Here is a 7,377-nt window from a genome sequence, read left to right as displayed (position 1 = left end):
AGACTTTACACATCTGTACCCCTTTTTAAAAAATGTTTGGAAGTATAGTTGATTGACAGTATTGTGTGGGACCATTCTGCTTTGATTCGCCTTTTTCCCATATTAGGTTTGTTGGCCCTTTCAACCCTTGTTAATCACTGTCAACTCTTTCCCTTCGCCATTCTTGTCTGGCAAAACCTCAACCATGGTTGAACGCAAGTATATATATTCTGTGTTTGAAACTTGTATAACTGAGCTCAACTGGAAGTAGGAAGTAGTCATATAACCATACAGACATGTCTCTCCTTAAATTCATGAGCTAAAGCCTCAAATAGACAAGGATTGCCTAAAAATAATGCTACATGTCCTAAATAAGTTGGCTTTCACAGGCTTTGAAATATATATATATCTCAGAAATTTGTTTTCCTCAAATACCTTCTTATATGATATCTTCTATTTCACTTAATTTATTGTGCACTGTATAATGACTTCTGGCTGGTCTAACTTCCCTTGCCTTTAGGGGCTTCCCTGGCGGCTCAGATTATAAAGAATCTGCCAGCAATGCAGGAGACCCAGGTTTGATCCCTGGGTTGGGACGATCCCCTGGAGAAGAGAATGGCTACCCACTCTAGTATTCTTACCTGGAGGATTCCCTGGATGGAAGTGGACTACAGTCCATGGGGTCGCAAAGAGTCAGACATGATTGAGCAACTTAACACTTTCACTTCTTTTTCATATAATGGCTGCTGTTGTATTCGTTATTTATGTCATATCTGCCTAGCCATTTTCTGCTTCCTGGCCATTGTATTTGCTATTCTCTTAGCCTATAATTCTCCTACTGAGTTCTGTGGATTCCTATATCCCTCTCATTCAGCAAGTTCATTCCAACCATTACATCCTCAGAGAGCCCTTGCCTGACCGTCTTCTTCAAAGAAAAACACCTTTATTACCCTCCGTTCCATTGCCCTGTTGACTGCTTCACACACTAATCACAATATGAAATTATCCAATAAATATTTTGGCTAATGAATAAATGAATGAATGCCATCTGCAAATCACTTGATAATAGTTTAATTCATTTTATAGTCTGTAAAATGAAGATGTAATAGTACATGTAATAGTCATTTTTTAAACTTGTAAAGTGAGGGTGTATTAGTACACATGATAGTGTATGGTTTACAAGGTCTCCTGTAGGATTCTAGCCATTTCTTTAATTAATACCTTAACTGTAAGTTGTGAATAACTATCACAGGATTAAGTGGATAGTTGAATCCTAGTTGTACTGGCAGTTTGACATGTCTTTTTATGCTTGTTCTACCAGGTGTTGTCAGAGAGCTATCTAAGACTAGTTTTAAGGCTTCCTGTAGGTGACTTCATCTTCAAAGGGATCACAACATCCATGGACAAGAATCCATTGCCCAAATATCTCTGCTCACCTTAACAGACCTATGACAGATATCTCTAATACCAAGGACACATGTTCAAAACCTTCATAGGTTCTAGGTTAGTCTTCCCAGGAATTCTATACATCATAAATGTTGTAGTCATAGTCCACTCACATCAGAGAACTCCCTGTAAACACACTACTCTGTCAGAAAGATTGTGAGTGGATAAATCCAATCAGTGTTCTTCTTCCTATCTCTTTCTAAGAATGCAGTCAAAAGGTAAAGAGTTTCACATTTAGGTCACACAGGAGGGATAAAATTGCCAGATATTTTTGATCTTCCCAGTAGAATTCTAAAGCACATTTATTTATTTTTCTGAGGATAGGATCACAATTGTAACTAACAAGCTATCACAATTATATAAGGTGTATATTTGTGAGCATGTGGTTAACCACAATGCCACCATTACTGCTAAGTCACTTCAGTTGTGTCCGACTCTGTGCGACCCCATAGACGGCAGCCCACCAGGCTCCCCCGTCCTTGGGATTCTCCAGGCAAAAACACTGGAGTGGGTTGCCATTTCCTTCTCCAATGCATGAAAGTGAAAAGTGAAAGTGAAGTCTCTCAGTCGTGCCCGACTCTTAGCGACCCCATGGACTGCAGCCTACCAGGCTCCTCCGTCCATGGGATTTTCCAGGCAAGAGTACTGGAGTGGGGTGCCATTGCCTTCTCCAATGCCACCATTATCCATAGCTATTTACACAAAGTTTTCTGGTGTAATGTAGGGATATACGATAGTGGTAACGCGGTGTGTGCGTGCTCAGTCATGTCTGACTCCTTGTGACCCTATGGACAGTGGTAGCTGGCCAGGCTCCTGTGTCCATGGGATTTTTCAGACAAGAATACTTGGAGTGGGTTGCCATTTCCTCCTCCGGGAATCGTTCCAACCCAGGGATCAAACTTGTGTCTCCTGTGTCTCCTGCATTGTCAGGCAGGTTCTTTACCAATGAGCCACCTGGGAAGCCCCTAGGGGTAATGTAGAAGACAGATCAATTATTTATATTATGAGGCACAGGTCATATGTTAATTAGACTCATTGTTTTTCCTTTAGTCCCACAGGTGCCCTCTAGGGAATATCTATTGATTCATTCCCCTAGAGCAACTTTCTCTTCTGACAGACATTTGGAGACTTGGCATTTGAAATTTTGGTTAATAAGAGCTTTATTTTGTTACTTTTAAAAAAGTTGGTATTTTCTAAAGTTCAGTACATCAGACAGGTTAATCATGAAGTATATATCTTTTAAAGGAATCATTTACTTGAAGGACTGCAACTCAAATACCTGCAAGGACCAAGAAGTTAAAGTATAAATGAATTTTTAAATACTGGAATAAACACAAACAAGAGAGAGATGAAACAGCTGCTGCTTAACTTCACCTAATTACTACCATCAGAGTAGATGAATCTGATATTAACAAGTCTTATGATATTTTTGAAAAGAAATTTGAAGTACTGACAACTAATTTTCTGTGTGTGTGTGTGTGTGTGTGTCGGTGTACCTTATTTCAGTCATTTCCCCATTTTGTGGGAAAACAAAATGCCTTTTACAGGCTATGTTGGTTACTAGTTTGCCAGTTAATAATTACCTCAATATTATTTTTCTTTAAAATCTTCAAATGACAAATTAAAAATAATTTGAAATGTCTGCTTCACAAAATTCAATTTACATAGAACTGTTCTGTGTTATAATGTGTACATCAAAACAATATTTTCCAGAGATACTCACTGAATACTATTTTAACTATAAAAGCAATTACTTGAATCTGGAAAGAGATAGACTTACACAAATGATTTTTTAGCCTTGAACAATTTTTATTACTATTTCTCTTTTGCTTTTATTGTGATGAATGGAAAGTCATATAAAAAGAAGGGTGGGTTCCATAAAAGAAGATATTAAGTGAGTGATTAGATTGGGCAATCTTATGAAATATAGATAATAGAAGAAAAGATAAATTGGATGAATCAGATACAAGACAGACTTTTAGAAGGTACAAAAAGATTAAAGAAATCACAATCCCAAACAGTAAATTCCCTAGGTGGTGACACACAAAATTGCCTTTCAAGTGACCACTATTCAATAGCTGAGCAGTTTGAAGTGATACTGAGCCTTATGGTTATTCTTGTCCTGGTAGATAGCTTCTCCCATCACCATTAAGCACAGAAAAACAGCAAACTGAGAACACAAAATGTATTGCTAGGTAATAAGGTAGGGCATCTGGAACTTGCCAAAACATGTATGGGGTGTGTGTCTGTTTATTTTAACATTCCAGAGGTGTGTGCAGTAGGAAATAAAACACCAGGAACTACGTCTAAAAGAAATAACAGTTTATAAACAATTAAAATGTGAACTGTGAGCAAAAGAAGTGCTTATTTCCAATTGAGATATGTTTGACAAACAGAAGTTAAAAGATGTCAGAGAATATTTAAAATGGATATTACAACTTAAAGAATATTTGTCTAATAGTACATAAGAATTGTCTCTTCTAAGGACATTCATGTTTTGAGATTAAGTATTAAAAGCAAAGGATGATGTAAGTGACATGCATCACTTAAATAATGCATTAAATGATGGGGAAAAATTGAGAATGGCAATGATGGAATTTTTCCTGTTGTTCCAGTTATACTAGATTCATGCTTGTATCTGGTACCTAAAGTCAAAACCACTCTTGTGCTGTAAGCCTAGTAAATTTAGTTACTATGAATGAAAATAGTAACAGACAGTGAATATACATACAAAAAATATGTGAAGATTTTATGAATTTTTACATGGGCAAAATGAATTAATATAGAATGAAATTTAAAGACTAGATATTTTTCCAGAAACAAAGAGGTTGAGTTGCCTATTGGTGAACAGCTGAATTTTCTTATTAATATGCTTCTTGTTCTTATTGATAATTGATTCATGGGTAAAAGGACTTGTTTGAATAATTCTTACTATATTGCTAGGTCATAAATAAGACCTTCAAGTAGCTCATCTATGATGGTTAATTTTATAGTTGATTAGGCCGCAACACCCAGATATTTGATCCCAGCACCAGTCTAGATGTTGCTGGGATGTGTCCTTTAGACGAGGTGGTGGTGGTGGTTGTTGAGATGTTTAGTTGTGTCTGACTCTTTGCAACCACATGGGCTGTAGCCCACCAGGCTCCTCTGTCCATGGAATTCTCCAGGCAAGAATACAGTGGGTTGCCATCTCCTTCTCCAGGGGATCTTCTGACCCAGGTATCGAACCCTTGTCTCTTGTGTCTCCTGTTTGGCAGGCAGATTCTTTACCACTGAGCCACCTGGGAAGCCCATCTTTTAGATGAGAGTAACATTTAAATTGGGCATCCCAGGTGGCTCATTGGTAAAGAATCCACCTGCCAATCCAAGAAGATGCAAGAGTCAGGGAAGATCCCCTTGAGAAAGAAATGGTAACCCCCGCCAGTATTCTTGCCTGGTAACTTTCGTGGACAGAGGAACCTGGTGGCTGTGGCCCACCACTGGCACTGCAGTCCATGTGACTGCAAAGAGTCAGACACGCCTTAACCACTAAATAGCAACAACATTTAAATCGATAAACTATGAGTAAAGCAAATTACCCTCCATAATGTGGACCTTAGCCTGGAAACTGAAGACTTTAAGGAGAAAACAGACCAGGTTCCGCCAGAGGGATACCTGCCCCCAGATGACCTGAGAGTTGAGCTGCAATATCAGTTCTTTCCTCTTTCCTAGTCTCCAACCTGGCAGCTTGTTCTGCAACATTAGAAACTGCCAGCTTCCACAATCATGCAACGTATTCCTTAAAATAAATCTTTTTATTTCTGTACATACACACTTTCTATTGTTTCTTTTCCTCTGGAGATTCCTGACTACTACAGCAGCATCCTCACTATTAAAATGTCACAGGTACTGGCAAGGAACGCTTGGAATTTGAAATGGAAAAAAGAAACATCTATACTAGCATTCAAAGAGATGAAACACTTAAGCATAAATTTAAATATGCACAAAATGTATATGAGGAAAACTACTAAATTCTGATGAAAGGACTCACGAAGGAACTAAATAAAGGAAGAAATGATCCGTATTTATGGATAGGAAGACTCAGTATTGCCAAGATGTCAGTTCCTCTCTGCTTTCAACAGAATCAACACAATTCCAATCAAAATCCCAGCAAGGTATTTTGAGGATATTGACAAACCAGTTATAAGTTTACAGTGGAAAGAAAAAACCCAGAATAGCCAACACAATATCGAAGAAGAACAAAGTTGGAGAAGTGAAGCTACCAGACTTCAAGGCTCACTACGAAGCTTTAGTAATCAAGACGATGTGATACTGGTAAAAGAACAGACAAACAGCTCAATGGAGCAGATGAAGGACCCACCCAGTGTATTCAACTGATCTTTGATAAAGGAGTAAAGCAGCAACATTCAGAACAGATTGTCATTTCATAACAAATAATGCTGAAACACTAGACATCAACATGCAAGTACACCTTCTGTATGCTTGTCACAAAATTTAACTTAAAATAGACAGTAGACCTATGTGTAATTTGGGAAACTATAAAACATCTAGAAAGTGACACATGAGAAAATCGACATGAGCTTGGATGTGACAATGACTTTTTAGATACAGCATCAACGACATGATCAACGTAAGAAATAGTCGATAAGCTGGACTTAGTCAAAATTAAAAATTTCTACTCTGTGAAAGTCAAGAGAATGTACTGGAAGAAAATATTGCAAAAGACATGTGATGAAGGACTGTTATCTAAAATATACAGGAACTCTTAAGCCCAGCAATTAGAAAACGAACAACCTAATTTTAAAGTGGACCAAAGATCGGAATAGATCTCATCACAGGAGATAAACAGGTGGCAAATAAACATACTGTGTGTTGCTGGAGAAATGAAACTTAAAACAACAGTGAGATACCACTACATACCTAATAAATGGCCAAAACCCAAAACGCCAAATGCTGGTAAGGATGTGGGCAACCCAGTCGCATTCTTTGCTGATGAAATGGATAATAATACAGCCACTTGGAAGTCTTTCACTTCAGGTTTCTTACAAATCTAATTATGGTCTTGTTGTTATTCTTTAGTCACGAGGTCATATCCAACTCTTTTGCAACTCCATGGACTATTGCCCACCAGGCTCCTCTGTCCATAGAATTTTCCAGGCAAGAATACTGGAGTGGGTTGCCATTTCCTTCTCCAGGGCATCTTCCTAACCTAGGGACTGAATCTACATCTCCTGCTTGGCAGGCAGATTCTTTACCACTGAGCCACCATCAGTCTTACCAGCAACAGCACTCCTTGGTATTTACCCAAATGTTTAAAACATGCCTACACACACAGAAGCCTGTACATGTTTGTAGTAACTTTATGAGTGCCCAAACTTGGAAGCAACCAAATGCTCTTTGTAGGCATTTGGATAAATAAACTGTGGTACATGCAGATAATGGAATGTGTGTGTCTGCTAAGCTGCTTCAGTTGTGTCTGACTCTTTGTGACCTATGGACTGTAGCCCACCAGGCTCCTCTGTCCATGGGATTCTCCAGGCAAGAATACTGGAGTGGATTCCCATGCCCTCCTCCAGGGGATCTTTCCCAACCCAGGGATTGAACCCTCATCTCCTATATCTCCTGCATTAGCAAGTTGGTTTTTTACCACTAGCACGACCGGGGATGCCCAGATAATGAAATATTCAGTGTTAAAAATATGAGCTTTCAAGTCATGAAAAAATATGGCAGAATCTTTAAAGCATATTATTAAGTGAAAGAAGCAAAGGGCTGCATACTTTATCATTCTAACTATATGACTTCTGGGAAAGGCAAACCTATAGATACAATAAAAAGAACAGTTGTTGCCTGGGGAGGGGGCCATGAATAGCCAGAACACAGAGGATTTTTAGAGCAGTGAATCTACCTGTATGACATTACAATCGTAGATATTATCCCATCATTTTATTGGTG

Source organism: Bos taurus, chromosome 7 (assembly GCF_002263795.3).
Source record: "Bos taurus isolate L1 Dominette 01449 registration number 42190680 breed Hereford chromosome 7, ARS-UCD2.0, whole genome shotgun sequence".
Lineage (NCBI taxonomy): Eukaryota > Metazoa > Chordata > Mammalia > Artiodactyla > Bovidae > Bos > Bos taurus.
This window is presented reverse-complemented; position numbering follows the sequence as displayed.